At 38.4% G+C, this 16522-nt stretch overlaps 1 protein-coding gene across 6 annotated transcripts in view; it reads left to right on the top strand.

The window, feature by feature from the left end:
* Window positions 1–16522, top strand: part of dlg3 (discs, large homolog 3) — a 140435-nt gene that overhangs the window by 61311 nt on the left and 62602 nt on the right. The window lies entirely within an intron of this gene.

Genomic DNA, 16522 nt, shown 5'->3' with positions numbered 1-16522 from the left:
CACAGAAAGTAGTGGCACAGCACTTGTTTTTCTACTGTCGTTCTTGCTGTTGTCCTACTTACTGTAATTCTTCACATTCGACACCTACACAAATTGGTCAGCCAAACTGAAGGCAGGCACACGAAGTGAATGAAGCGATGTGGGCGTGATGAACTTATAGTCCTGATTCCATAGTCAGGACTTCAGAAGAGGGGAGAGAGAGATGGAGAATGAATGAGAGGAACATGGAGTCTGTCAGAGGTGCCCTCTGTCATCTGTGCTTGTTGTTTTAACCACAGCTCTCAAAGGATTTTACAGCGTTCACTGTGACCTCGACGCCGCTGCTATGCGCTCCGGTGCCAACTGTGTCTGTGCTCGTCTCTGTGCTGCCTTCAGGTGGCCCGAGCTGCTCGCAGGATAAGCTTACAGAGACAGTAATGTCTGAGCCTGTGAATCACGTCTGCTGCACTTTTGCCTGCTGCACAGAGCGTTATGGATTGCCAGAGTGACTGCTGGAGAAGCAACATGCAGCAAGGTCATGATCTGAGAGGATAAGGCCTGCTAGAGCAAAGCTGATGTATCACAGGAACATTACAGTCACTATTGCGTTTCATAAAGGGGTAATCATAATTTACTCACCCTCATGTCTTTTGAAACCTGTAACACTACAAACATTTGTAAATGATTCACTACCTATGTAAAATGAACTAACGCTCAAAACTAGCAAAAACAGCTTAACTTAATTTAAAAAGCATTCTTTAGTTTATTTTAATGTCCAAGGCAAGTTTTCTTGCCAAATGTATTTGTATTTTACTGGAAAATACATACAAACATACATAGATACAGTTTATCAATAATAGTTTTATTTATTTAAGTTTTTTTAATAATCTTATTAAAATATGAATAGTATTAATATAAATGTATATGGTTATAATTTGAAATATAATAGTAATAATAATAATAATATAATAAACACACTCACAAACCATATAGGTTTCATAATAGCAAGATTATAGTATCCAATTAACTATATATTATAGTATATTAATTAATTCATTTTATGAAGTTAGTCCTTTTTTTAAGTTTGGCAGTCCCTGGTCCCTTTTTCATTGTATGGAAAAAAGAAGTGTGAACATTCATCAAAATGTCTCTTTTTGTTTTTCTTGGATGAAAGAAAGTCATTTAGGTTTGGAACAATATGACTAAATGATTTTGCTTTTTTTTGGTGAAGAGAGCACAAGTCCTGAAGTCACATTTCTCATAATAATACCTAGACAACACTGATTTCAAATGAAAAAGGGGAAAAAAATCAGTTTGAGTTTATTCCTTGTTCTTGGCACAGGACATCACACGCAGAGGAGTGGGCACAGCTTAGCAACAAGGGGTAGCAACCAGCCAGTAGCAGTGAAGAAGTGACTCAAAACAGCACTTGTTATTCGTTTCATTCATTCTATATGAATGTAATTAGGTAGAGTTACACGTTAGTATAAATCTCCATAGCAGACGCAGTGGCGTATCACATCCCTGCATTAGAGTCTCTATCAGCCTGTTGTGATAGAATGCAGAGCACTCTGACTTCTCATCTCAATGGTGACTGAGGCTGTGTTCACAGTGTAATGATAGAGATGATTACAGCACTGCTGCGGCAGTGGTTCACGTAACCTGGCAACAGTGTGATCAGACAGGGCAGGGTAGATTGAATTATTAACCCGTATTCTGCTGATGTGCTCCTCGCTAACCGGCACCCGCTAGTCAGACTGACGCTGCATATATCACATACCGGAGACGTTAAAGGCACAGTTGTTTGTACTCTCGGGCTAACTCGGTTTATTTATAGAGCATGTAATATTTAATATCATCATTTAGCGCTATCTGAAGGTCAGATTGGTGACCTCGCTGAGGCTCATTTGGATCAGCTCACCATGACCAATCAGAACACACAAGCCAGGACATGCTTCAGTAACTTTGAAAAAAGGATGGAGAAAAAAACTGCTGACTGCGTAAGGACCCATACCGTCACAATAATTACAATTTTAAAGGGTTAGTTCAACACAAAATGAAAAATCTGTCATTATTTACTGGCATTCCAAACCCGTATGCTGTTTTTTTTTTCTTTATGAAATGCAAAATAGACATTTTCAGAGGATTATTATAATTATTGCCATACATCATGCTGTAAAGAGGACTATAACATATACAACAAAGTAGTCCATACATATTTTTTGAAGCCAAACAGACCAACATGAGGGTGAGAAATACAAATGTTCATATTTTTTGGCCAAACTATCCTTTTATTTACGTTCGGTGCTAGGGTAAACAAAATGAATTGCCATTTTAAGACCTGTCTTGACTTGATTGCCCCATTTTCCCAGATGTGTTATAGCACCTGCAACATGTTTCTTCTTGTTATAGAAGAAACAAAAGGTCTTTTTGATGTCCATCTTTCATCTCTACCACGTACATTCCAGTGTCTCTGACTTTCCCCTTCTGGTGTCCCTGAGCACCTGTACCCTAGCGCAATGTTGGGTGCATGGTAATTAAGTCTTATTGATTGAATTGCAGCGTGGCTTATACAACCCATTGAGGCTCAACTAGAGAGGATCTAAGAGTAGTTACTCTTCTGTCTTATTTTCCTCTCTATATGTTCTCTATATAAAACACTTTACATCTCATCTAGAGTGCTTGATTGGCTTCAGGACATCAAGTATAGTGACCCAAACCTGTAAGCAGCTTTATATGTAGAAATGGGAAAAGTTGCACTACATTATTTGTATTTAGCACTGTTTTCTTTTTTCTTTTATTTGTGGGTTCCAACCCAGCAGTTGGGAACTTCTGATCTAGACCCTCCAATGTCTGCTGTAGTTTCTAGTTCATGAAGCATGTGAGTTATTCACTCTCCAAAAAGGATTTCTCCCCCGGTATATTTTGCCTCTATATAAAGAAGGATGATTTGAAGCACAGAGCACACATGAGCATACAGTATCTAACAGAACTGCCTTCATGATGGGATATATATATATATACAGTGAGGAAAATAAGTATTTGAACACCCTGCTATTTTGCAAGTTCTCCCACTTAGAAATCATGGAGGGGTCTGAAATTGTCATCGTAGGTGCATGTCCACTGTGAGAGACACTGTGAGAGACAAAATAAAAAAAATCCAGAAATCACAATGTTTGATTTTTTAACTATTTATTTGTATGATACAGCTGCAAATAAGTATTTGAACACCTGTGAAAATCAATGTTAATATTTGGTACAGTAGCATTTGTTTGCAAATACAGAGGTCAAACGTTTCCTGTAGTTTTTCACCAGGTTTGAACACACTGCAGGAGGGATTTTGGCCCACTCCTCCACACAGATCTTCTCTAGATCAGTCAGGTTTCTGGCCTGTCGCTGAGAAACACGGAGTTTGAGCTCCCTCCAAAGATTCTCTATTGGGTTTAGGTCTGGAGACTGGCTAGGCCACGCCAGAACCTTGATATGCTTCTTACAGAGCCACTCCTTGGTTATCCTGGCTGTGTGCTTCGGGTCATTGTCATGTTGGAAGACCCAGCCTCGACCCATTTTCAATGCTCTAACTGAGGGAAGGAGGTTGTTCCCCAAAATCTCGCAATACATGGCTCCGGTCATCCTCTCCTTAATACAGTGCAGTCGCCCTGTCCCATGTGCAGAAAAACACCCCCAAAGCATGATGCTACCCCCCCCCCCCCCATGCTTCACAGTAGGGATGGTGTTCTTGGGATGGTACTCATCATTCTTCTTCCTCCAAACACGTTTAGTGGAATTATGACCAAAAAGTTCTATTTTGGTCTCATCTGACCACATGACTTTCTCCCATGACTCCTCTGGATCATCCAAATGGTCATTGGCAAACTTAAGACGGGCCTGGACATGTGCTGGTTTAAGCAGGGGAACCTTCCGTGCCATGCATGATTTCAAACCATGATGTCTTAGTGTATTACCAACAGTAACCTTGGAAACGGTGGTCCCAGCTCTTTTCAGGTCATTGACCAGCTCCTCCCATGTAGTTCTGGGCTGATTTCTCACCTTTCTTAGGATCATTGAGACCCCACGAGGTGAGATCTTGCATGGAGCCCCAGTCCGAGGGAGATTGACAGTCATGTTTAGCTTCTTCCATTTTCTAATGATTGCTCCAACAGTGGACCTTTTTTCATCAAGCTGCTTGGCAATTTCCCCGTAGCCCTTTCCAGCCTTGTGGAGGTGTAAAATTTTGTCTCTAGTGTCTTTGGACAGCTCTTTGGTCTTGGCCATGTTAGTAGTTGGATTCTTACTGATTGTATGGGGTGGACAGGTGTCTTTATGCAGCTAACAACCTCAAACAGGTGCATCTAATTTAGGATAATAAATGGAGTGGAGGTGGACATTTTAAAGGCAGATTAACAGGTCTTTGAGGGTCAGAATTCTAGCTGATAGACTGGTGTTCAAATACTTATTTGCAGCTGTATCATACAAATAAATAGTTAAAAAATCATACATTGTGATTTCTGGATTTTTTTTTTAGATTAAGTCTCTCACAGTGGACATGCACCTACGATGACAATTTCAGACCCCTCCATGATTTCTAAGTGGGAGAACTTGCAAAATAGCAGGGTGTTCAAATACTTATTTTCCTCACTGTATATATATATATATATATATATATATATATATATATATATATATATATATATATATATATATATATATACTATGTACACAAAAGGCCTATTTCTTTCAAATATTTTTCACAAATCTGTCTAAATCTGTTAGTGAGCACTTCTCCTTTGCCGAGATAATCCATCCACCTCACAGGTGTGGCCTATAAAGATGTTGATTAGACAGCATGATTATTGCACAGGTGTGCCTTAGGCTGGCCACAATAAAAGGCCACTATAATGCCCCGTCCACACGGAGACACATATGTAAAAATGTTGTACCCTCTCAGCGTTTCGTCCACACGGATCCACCGTTTTGGGAGTATGAAACCTGGTCCCAGAGTGGATAAATCTGAAAACAACACCCTTGCGTTTTCGTGTGTACAGCCAATATGTATATTTTGTAAAACGGTGATGTCATCACACCATGTCCCACACAGGTAAAGATTAGAAGGGATACAACTATGGGCACTGGGCATGCGCACATCAATATTGCGTCATTTAATTACTGTATTTACATTATTGTAAGGGTAGGTGTAGGGTTGGGGTAGGTGTAGGTGTTAATAAAACACATCTGGTAAGTAGCAAGTTTATTTATTGTTATTTTATTGTGAGATTTTTCCTCACTTCCTACCATTGCTGTACCCCTTCCATAGACATTAAAAGAAATGGACACAGCGACCCCATAGACTTCAACGGAGAAAATTGAAGTCAGTTAGAAGCACTCTCTTCCTGATGGCTGAGCGTACTGCGCAGCCTCACACTGAGCTTGACGACGTAGATGTGACGTGACAACCTGTCTGACAGTTGTAAGTCTTCTAGTAGTTGTGCAAAGTGAAATCTGAATCACTGAATCTTGCAGAGACAGAGAGAGTGAGCAGGAGTAACTTTTGATGAATGAAGCAGGATTTGCGACATCTCTATCGGCGTTTATGCCCCCCCCTCCCCCTGATTGCCTCATAGACAGTAAAAGATTGCCTGCGAGCTTCACCTCGGGTCTATACGGTATAGCATTATGATGCAATCGTTAGCCTATTTTTTACAAAAACTGCTTCTACGGTGCGATAGTGAAAGATACAAGGTAATGGAGCATTTTATACATTGTCGTGTTTGTTTAGAAATAAACAATGGACAAATGGAGTCTTTAAACGCCCCAGATGTAAAGATATTCGCTGTCAAAGTGAGGCCAAAATGAATGGGAGTCGATGGGATGCTAACAGCAAGTGATGGCTTGGTTAGCAATGGCTGCCCCTATGGAAGGTACGCTTTCCGGGGACTGGATTACCCCTTTGACCCCTTTTAGCCACAACTCTTCTTCTCCATTTTTAGTTTATTTCTGTGGCAGAATTACAGCGCCACATACTGGCCTGGCATGTTACTACATCGTTTTGAGTCAGTTTCAGTGCTCTCGTGTGTATGCAAATATTTCTTGAAACGAGGGAAAAAAAAGATTGGATAGGGAAAGCATCTGTCTTCGTGTGAGAAGGGCCTAAAATTTGCAGTTTTATCACACAGCACAATGCCACAGATGTCGCAAGTTTTGAGGGAGCGTCCACCAGAGCTGTTACCCGTGAATTGAATGTTCATTCCTCTATCATAAGCCATCTCCAAAGGCGTTTCAGAGAATTTGGCAGTACATCCAACCGGCCTCACAACCGCAGACCACGTGTAACCACACCAGCCCAGGACCTCCACATCCAGCATCTTCACCTCCAAGATCGTCTGAGACCAGCCACCCGAACAGCTGCTGCAACAATCGGTTTGCATAACCAAAGAATTGTTGCACAAACTGTCAGAAACTGTCTCAGAAGCTCATCTGCATGCTCGTCGTCCTCATCGGGGTTTCGACCTGACTGCAGTTCGACATCGTAACCGACTTGAGTGGGCAAATGCTCACATTCTATGGCGTCTGGCATTTTTGAGAGGTGTTCTCTTCACGGATGAATCCCGGTTTTCACTATACAGGGCAGATGGCAGACAGCATGTATGGCGTCGTGTGGGTGAGCGGTTTGCTGATGTCAACGTTGTGGATCGAGTGGCCCATGTTGGCGGTGGGGTTATGGTATGGGCAGGCATATGTTATGGACAACGAACACAGGTGCATTTTATTGATGACATTTTGAATGCACAGATACCCCTTTTCCACCAGAATGAACTAGTGCTAGTTCAGAGCTAGTGCTAGTTCTTAGTTGGTTCGACTGACGTGCCTTCTAAGAACCGATTTGCCTTTCCACATGCTAGAGAGCTAGCACAGAGCCAGGTCTTACGTCACTGTATACATCTCATCTTTCTCAGCAACGCTAGCGAGGCAGCAGGAAACACAAACACACCAGGCTTGTTCGAGATGCATCGACGCTGCGCAGACGATCAGCGTATGATATCAAAACACAGCGTGAGTGAATCAAAAGCATAAGGAGTCGTCTGCTCTCGTTGTCATACGGTGATTGGTCTGCACAGCACCGATGCATCTCGAACAAGCCTTCCATCAACAATGACGAACGTTTGCGTTACTATTGATGCACATGGCTTTACGATCCTACATCGGCATCAAAACACAACCCCCCCCCCCCCCCCCCCCCCCCCCCCATACAGTAAAACGGCACATTTTAGATTGGCCTTTTATTGTGGCCAGCCTAAGATGGATTATCTCAGCAAAGGAGAAGTGCTCACTATCACAGATTTAGACAGATTTGTGAACAATATTTGAGAGAAATAGGCCTTTTGTGTACATCGAACAAGTCTTAGATCTTTGAGTTCAGCTCATGAAAAATGATGGTAAAAACAGAAGTGTTGCGTTTATAATTTGTTCAGTGTAATAAATAACCAGATTTTAACCAAAATTAGAAATTAATAGTATAGTAAGTAGCTATTTTAATAAAAAATATATTACTGCATATTGTAAATATATATATATATATATACACTCTAAAAAAAAAAGGTTCTATATGGCACCAAAAATAGTTCTTGGCTCGTAATCATAGGGGAACCTTTTTTAGTGCTATATAGCACCATTTTTGGTGCTTCAGTGGTTCTTCAGCGGTTCTTCAGAGGTTCTTCACCGGTTCTTCAGAGGTTCTTCACCGGTTCTTTGACTAAGGTGCTATATAGCACCGCTGAAGAACCGCTGAAGCACCAAAAAGGTTCCCTTATGATTACGAGACTTTTTTTTTAGAGTGTATATATATATATATATATATATATATATATATATATATATATATATATATATATATATATATATATATATATATATATATATACACACATATACATATATATATATATATATATATATATATACACATATACATATACATATACAGTACATACTGTATATATACTATTGTTCTACCATACACCGTCTGGTGCTACTTGGACACGTCATCAGTGATGATCCCGGGGTCAACAGGTGTAAATGTAATAAAAACATGAAAATTTACTGACAATGTAATAAAAAAATAAAAATAGTTGTATTAGTGCTGCAAAGCATTTAGTGCTGCAAAGCATGTTTTTTTCCTGTAATTATCCCGCCCTGTATACTCTTTATGAAACAAGAGCTCTCCTTTATTTAGAGGATTATGTTTAGAAATGAAGTTAATATGGTTTAAAATGTCAAGAGTGTACTGATACCAACATGGTCTCACCCAAAAACTGAATGGTGTGGCGCTGAATGGTGTGATTGTTGAGGCTTGCAAAACAGTGTAATTGACGATACCCGGCACCTATGCTGTGTGATTAGAACAGAATGGAATGTGCCTGGGTGGGCATGTTAATCGCACTTTGTGGCTAGAACGGACCACTGTCATGGCGTCGTTGCCACTGTATGTCCTGAGAGAGATGAGCGAGGGAGGGCGGACTCTGCCCGCTCCTTCCAGTCAATGCAGAGGCCAGAGTAGCTGTTTCCATAGTAACACATTGATTATTTAACAATTTGGATGAAGCGCTTGCCCCGGTGCTTGCCTTGATTCAGTGAGAGCCTTTGTCGGATTGCGGTCCCAAGGGTCTCTGGCCAAGTCCAATTAGGAAAGCCTGACAGGGGCAATTGCGCAGAGAGCTAATGCAAATTCACTCCTCTAATGAGCAAACTGAAGCTACAGCAACAGTTACAATAAATGAGCTGCCTATCCAGAGTATTGACTCGAGATACAGAGACATGTTTATTCATTGATTTTCCTAGGTTGCAACAGATGGAGACAGATCTGGCAGATGAGCCATCAGTGGACACACATGGAGATATTACAATTTGACAGCAGTTCTGTAGATGTTACAGAGGTTTGTTAAGAAAAAGACGAGAAGCCAGCGTGAGAAAACAAAAGACAGAGTTTGAAAAAGTAGAGGAAAGTCAAATTGTGTTTACAGTGCTTGGAGCGGATGTTCAGACACGACATGCTTGCTTGATTACGCGTACGCGTGTGTGTGTGTTTGTGTGTGTTGCAGCTGGAGATAAAGTTTGTGTGCAGTGACAGCTGGCTGATAGAAACAGCCTTAAATGATTAGACATTGAATTAAAAGGAAATTATGGGATTAATTGTAATCTAATCCAGATTTGTCTAATCCCTCTCGTACCCTTTAGACTTTCCCTTCTGCCACATCTGGACACCCTCCAGCCTTGTGCTACTTTACTACTCTTTCTTCCTACCGTTTCTCTATTCTCATTTCTCTGGAGCCAGTCGTATGTGACAGAAGCGTTTAGAGGTCTTGTAAGCGTCTGGAATCAGTCAGGATTCTTGTTCAGGGGAATAATCCCCACGAAAAATCTGTCATGATTTACTCACCTTCGTGTAGTTCTAAACTTTCTTTCTTCTGTGGAACACAAAATAAGAAATCGGGAGAATGATGTTTGCTTACCATTGACATTTAATGGACCAAAAATGTTTTATTTTATGTTCCACAGAAGAAAGAAAAGTCACAGGTTTGCAACAATATAAGGGTGATCATTTTGAGGGGCACAATTTTCATTTTATTCTCTTTAATATGTTAAAAGACTCTTTTAAGTGACTAAGTGGCTTCAAATTAGATTTGCAACCCTTTTATTTCTCTTATCAGACACGGGGGACTTGATTTTATCCATCCGTAATTGATTGGATTGTGAAAAGTGGGCATTATGTACTAGAATTGAGCCAGATGGTTAGAATTTGTCTTTACATTTACATTAAAAAGAAATTTAATGCAGACAGTTTGCCATAGCATTGATAAATCATTCACAAAAAGAGCACAAATGTGCATTAAAGGAAGTAAATATAATTTGTTTTGATATCATGTCAACTTTATGCCATTAATAATTTGACTGAAAGAAACAAAAATTAAGTTAGCCACCCATGTTTAATGTTTGTATTGATCCTTAAATATCCTTAAAGGGATATTTCATGAAATGAAAATTATTTCCTCACCCTCATGTTGTTCCAAACCTGTATGACTTTCTTTCTTCTGTGGAATATGAAGAAGACAATTTAAAGAATGTCAAAACATGGACAATAACATTCTTCAAAATGTTTTCTTTTGTGTCTTGTTTGGAACACTCTAGGTTCAATGGGGTTCTATATAAAATCCTAGCGATCTTGTCTCTATTTTAAAGAACGCTTTATGCTAAAAAGATTCTATTTACAGAGAATTGTCTCAAATGATTGCATAATACTTTCATGTTTAACAGGTTAGTGATACAGTTTGTTTACAAATGCTTAATTCATAAAATGTCATTAAAAAATGTGAATGAAAACAAAATTAATTATTTAAAACTAAATCCATAAAATGATCCCATGATGGAACCCCTAAAACATACCCTTTTCTTCTAAGAGTGTGAGTAAATGATGGCAGAAGTTTCTTTTTGAACTTTGAGGTGAATGTAAGCTGTATGATTAGCTGTGGCTAGCCTCCGCCAGCTGTGGCATCACTTGCTCACCTGCCCCTGTCACAGCGATTTGGCTGGCTCAGATGAACCTTCAGACCCGGTCTGCTCAGAGCATTAAGAGACTGTCACTACTGCTGCTCCATCGTGCTTCTCATAGTTGTGCTTTTTTAAACTGAAAAACCTTTGTTTATATAGCGGGCTGGATGTTGTTTTGAAAATCTCACTGCATAACAATGGGCAGCTGCAGTTGTGTAGGGTGAAAAAAAAGATTAGAGGCTAGAAACCAAAATTCTGTATGACTTTATCCCAGAAAGCCCAGGGCTGGTGACGCCCCTATGTGACTCCACCACCTCACCTCTCCGTCATCCCTCTGCTTTTTAATCTGGGATAGAGAGTTATGAGCAGTGATGGTATAAGCCTCTCTTCAGGACATGTACACTTCAGGTCACATATCGCTGTCACATAGCTCATTGATACTGCTGCACATTCATCCACCGGCTCCTCCAAAGACAGCCGCAGCATCCCGGATTATGCATCTGAAATTATCATCCTTCTTTATCTCATTCGCTTATGTTGTAGGATAGAAACATAGCGATTACTGTTCATATCCCCTAGACCACGACGATGGCTTTTGCTGATGGGTTTAAAGGCCCGATAACGTAGGAGGTCTGTTGTGTTATTACAGCAACACATTTTATGCTTAATTAGCATCTGGAGAGTTAATGGTACTGTATGGCAGGCTGTATATTCACCTGTTTCCTTGCATCGCATTCTCTGTGCTGGAACGTCTCAGTGGATGAGAGAAGAAGGTGGCACTGATTTTAAAATACGCTTCGGCCTTGTCTTTGGCAACTGTGTGCTCAAACGTGCCAATATGCTGCTGCGTATAAGTATAATTCATTGTCCAAGATGTTCTTACATGGTGTACAGGCACATTATGCAGACGTTTTGCCCTTGTGTTATGCTTTTTTGCAACTATACAAGGGAGCATTGCACTTGTCAGAAGCCTTTTTACAAACAAATCAAAATGATGTTTGACTGAAAACACAATGCTGAAGATAAAGTGATTTGTTTTATTATTGTAATTTTGCTCCCGGTTTATGTTTGGGTGTCTATTTTTGTCAAAGGGCTCTAATGTCTTTTTGAAACTGTGTTGATTCAATTAGCAATAGCAAATAGTGAGAAACCTGGGCTGTGGTGTGATGTGTAGACTTTGAATGAGTTAATGGTAATGATAGAAAAGATGTTTAAAGTGTGAACGTGCGATTTTATTAGCCCACATACCTTGATGTGTTGGATTCATCTGAGAATGGACAAGAACTGGCACCACTTACTGCGTACACTACCATTACATTTTTCATTTTAAATAAATGAATACTGAACAAGGATGTATTTAATTGGTGAAAAGTGACAGTAAAGACATTTATAATGTTACAAAGTAATTCTATTTAAAATAAATGTTATTCTTCTATTGATTGAAGAATCCTGGAATCAAATGTTTCCACAAAAATGCAGCACAACTGTTTTCAGCATTGATAATGATAAGAAATGTTTCTTGAGCAGCAAATCAGCATTTTAGAATGATTTCTGAAGGATCATGTGACACGGAAGACTGGAGTAATGATGCTGAAAATGCATCACACGAATAAATAACATTTTAAAATATAATAAAAACTTAGAATAGTTATTTTAAATCATATTATTTCACAATAATACTATTTTTACTCTATTTTTGATCAAATAAAATCTGCCTTGGTGAACAAGATGCTTTCATAAACATTTAAAAAATCTTAACAAAACGTTACCTCACAAGACTGAATTGATCTGTTCAAAAATACTTCACTCAGAAATTAAATGTCCGTCATCATTTGCATTCCAAACTTGTATGACCTTGTCTTCTATATTTTGAAGAATTTTTCTGTTGTTTTTGTCTATGTGGTAAAGCAACAAATCAGTGGGTTTGAAACATCATTTCCTTCAAATGGATAAAACATTAACTGTTCTATTTAAGATGGCACTACCCTTCAAAAAGCCATTCACTCTGGCCGAGTACATAGTGTTGTGCACAGTAAGTACAAAGTGTATAGTACATCATTTGAGATGCAATAATAATGAGATTACCCACAACCAGATTTTCAATAGTTTTTACTCAAAATGCTGTCTGATGCTTGTGCACACATAAGTGATGCAAAAGCAGAAGTCTTGTAATTGTGCATATGCTCACCATTGCGGATTCTTCTAGAGAGCGAACTCTTAGAGCAGGTCTTTAGCCAGTGTGCATACTCTAGGTCTAGATGGAGCTGACGCGGCGCTAACCTCTCATACTGGATAGCTAGCTGTACCTGAGTGCTGTCTGCACCTGTGAGGACCTGTCACAAGGATGGAAGTGTCAGGTGAAAATAGAGGTGGTGACGTAGGAAACTCTTTTAGAATATGTTCTTGTAACTCAAATGGTCTTTTCAGGTCTTTACTGACTAAGAGAGGCGCAGAAATTATTCAGGGTCTGCAACCGAAACGCAATCAGCCACAGCTGCTGTGACAGCCAGAGGGAATGTGAGGGGGGTGAATATCTGTGCAATATAGCTGAATGTTATATAAAACTGTCTGCAGTAGTTCTGCCCATGCACGCAATGTACATTTAGCAGTCAAAGTGATCTTAAACATGTGTTACACAAGTAATATTAAAAATGTGTTTCGCGGCTGTATATGTATGTGGATTATGCCAAGGCTACTAAAAGAGGTAAATTGCACAAGTATGGCAAAATCTTTTTTTCTTGCAGTTTCCCAGTAAAAATATCAAAGCATCCTTATAGAAAGCTAAATTCGTTCAGGATTAAAATTGTGTATGAGGTCTTATTTTAGTATTATTTAAATACTATTGTAGTATTTCTACTTGAACTTAATTATTTCAGTTAGATGACATGACACCAAGTTTAAGTTTTTCATCTATTTATATATATATATATATATATATATATATATATATATATATATATATATATATATATATATATATATATATATATATATATATATATATATATTTTTTTTTTTTTTTTTTTTTTTTAAACCGCTTCATTTCAATTACTGGAAACAATTTCAGTAACACTTTACTTAAAGTTTCTGTGTATAATGCATTATAAAAGTATTTTTAATGCATTAATTATGCCTTATAATGCATTGTATGGTCTTGTGAATAATTGTAACCACAGTTATAATACATTATAATACAACTTTAGGAAGTATAATTCATTAAAACACAACAAACTACCAATTTCAGATGTAACGGAGTCTGCGTAAATTATAATGCATTTGAACTGTAGTTACAATTATTTATGAAAAGATATAATGCATTATAACGTACATATATATATATATACCTTCATAACTACATAATGTAAAGTGTTACCACAATTTCTACTAGTTTTTGTTTTGAGTTTTAGTTAACAATAACAACACTGAAAAGAACATATCAAAAATAATATGCTGATTGGGTAAAAAAAAAAAAGTCATTATATTCTGTTATCTTGTTTCTCATTTTAAGAATGTTTATATTTTTACTGGAAAACAAGATAAACAATGATTCGTTGGTAATGCGTGTGGCTTGATTACAAGAGTTCTATGGGATTTAGTATCAATTGGAGTGATAATCTAGTGTTTCACTCCTCAAGTACTGAAGGGGGTGGAGAGGTAGTGACCATCTCCTCTATACTGGTCAGCCAGCGGCCCTGTCAGCATCACCTCACCACAGATCAATCAGATCAATACTCACAAACACAACAAGGTTTGCATGTGAAAGGCCATGAATGTCAGTTGGTTCACTGCCTCAGTTCATTCATATGTTTTAACAGCATGGACTATTCTATGGGTAATACCTAAAATTACAGGATGACATGAATTTGTACATTCCCACCTCTTTGTTATACGTAAAGGAATAGTTTACGGAAAAAGTCTGTAATTTCCCCCATGTCATTTGGAACCTGTGTTATTTGCTTTCTTTTGTGAAACACAAAATGAGAATATTCTGCCGAATGTTCAAGCTGCTCTTCTGTATATGAATGTAGACAGTGACTGTCAAACTCTCAAAAGCACGAACCCCTAATTTTCTTTCTCCAACTACAGACTTGAAATATAGCACATGAAAACTTTGAGTGAAATTACATTCAACCAACAAGCTACATTTAGTTAAAGGAACTTAATAATAATATGTTTAAGTTGATTACTTAAAAAAAAAAAAGGTAAATTGAGTTGTAGCCATGGAACATGAACAATTTCAAGTTATCAAGACAATTTCATTGGGCCCTATCATACACCTGGCACAATGCAGCGCCAGGCTTAAGTGTTTTTTTTTTTGCTAGTTTCAGCCCGACGCAGTTATCATTTTCACGTCCAGCGCCACGTTGTTTAAATAGTAAATGCTCTTGCGCCCATCTGTTCGCCCATGGACGTGCTGGTCTGAAAACGAGGTGTGTTCAGATGCAATTTTGGTGCGTTGCTATTTTGAAGAACGGAAAACGACTGCGCCATTGACCAACTGAAACCTGTTGAGCGTGTTAATATGAGCCTATAGGCGGGTGGACAACATGCGCACACTCTGCTTATTATACACACAGAGACGCGCAGCTGCACACAAACATTTTTGCATATTAAAAATAAAATGATTCCTCTCTGGAGAAGCGTTCAGTTTTTCCACTAGAAAATTCCACCATGGCGTGAGCGCAACTGGCTTTTAAGGGGAATTGGAGGAAGAGACTCTGATTGGTTTATTGCCCGTTACACCCAAAACACACCCATAATTTATTAAGAGAATAGGGACAACCCTTTTAGACCATGCGCCTGGCACGCCGACCATTTTTCCCGTCTTTAAACTAGCAAAAGTGGATTCGGACATGCCCTAAGTGCACCTGCGCCGTGCGCTTTAGACCATGCGCTCAGATTGTTAAAATAGGGCCCATTAAGTTACTACAACCTAATTTAAAAATATATGTGTATCAATTAATACAGAAATTTGAGTTTAAATTACACACAATATTAAGTTAATGTAATGATCAACATTAGTATGCCAACAGAACTCATCAAAATAATATTTGCAACTTAAAAGGTTTAATTAAAACAATAAATTAGATTTTTTTTAAACTTGCAACCATGCATTTATTTAAGTTGTGGTAACATGTCCCGTGTGCACAAATCATATGAAGTACTCTTATGGTGCTTTTATGGTACTTTTGACCTTTTTTAGAGCTTGACAGCCCCTGGTCTATGTCTTTCATTGCCTCCTTTTTTTCTCCTTTTGTGTTACTATAAAGAAAAACAAATCATTTGGGTTTGGAAGGACATTATCCCACTTTAGAACTATTTTTGTTGATCAAAAATACATTAAAAACAAAAGTAATATTGTGAAATATTATTTTAAATAACAGTTTTATATTTTTATATATATTTATAAACATTTCTTATTATTATCAATGTTGTTCAACATTGATGTTTAATATTTTCCAAAAAACTGTTGATACATTTATTTTCATAATTCTGTGATGAATAAAATGTTCAAAAGATCAGTATTTATTTGATATAGAAATGGTTTGTAACACCGTAAATGTATTTACTCTCACTTTTGATCAATTTAATGCATTCTTAATGAATAAAAGCTTTAATTCAAAATAATAATAATAATAATCTGACTGACCCCAAACGTTTAAATGTGGTAGTGTAATCATATCCATGCTGATTTCATTTGATATTGCTTAAACATGAAAAATGAAACTAGCCGGAGGCGAATAACACTCATAGTACTGTCTCTCCTCGGCTCGACTGCATTTCTCTTTCAGTGGCAGACCGCAGGCCGTCTGTAATCTTCACACCTCCAGTCCTGTCCTCACTCTTCCCCCTGAAGCGTCACATCATGGCGATGATGTACCATGCTCTGTTGAGACCCACTGTTCCCATGGCATGCATTTACTGTCTCCTCATGACTGCGTGTATGTGTGTGTGTGTGTGTGTGTGTGTGTGCGTGCGCGTGCATACGTGTGAGCCGCCA

Source organism: Gobio gobio (genome assembly GCF_949357685.1).
Source record: "Gobio gobio genome assembly, chromosome: 16".
Taxonomy (NCBI): Eukaryota; Metazoa; Chordata; class Actinopteri; order Cypriniformes; family Gobionidae; genus Gobio; species Gobio gobio.
Note: the sequence above shows the minus strand (reverse complement) of the source record. Positions and strands in the feature narration are given on the sequence as shown.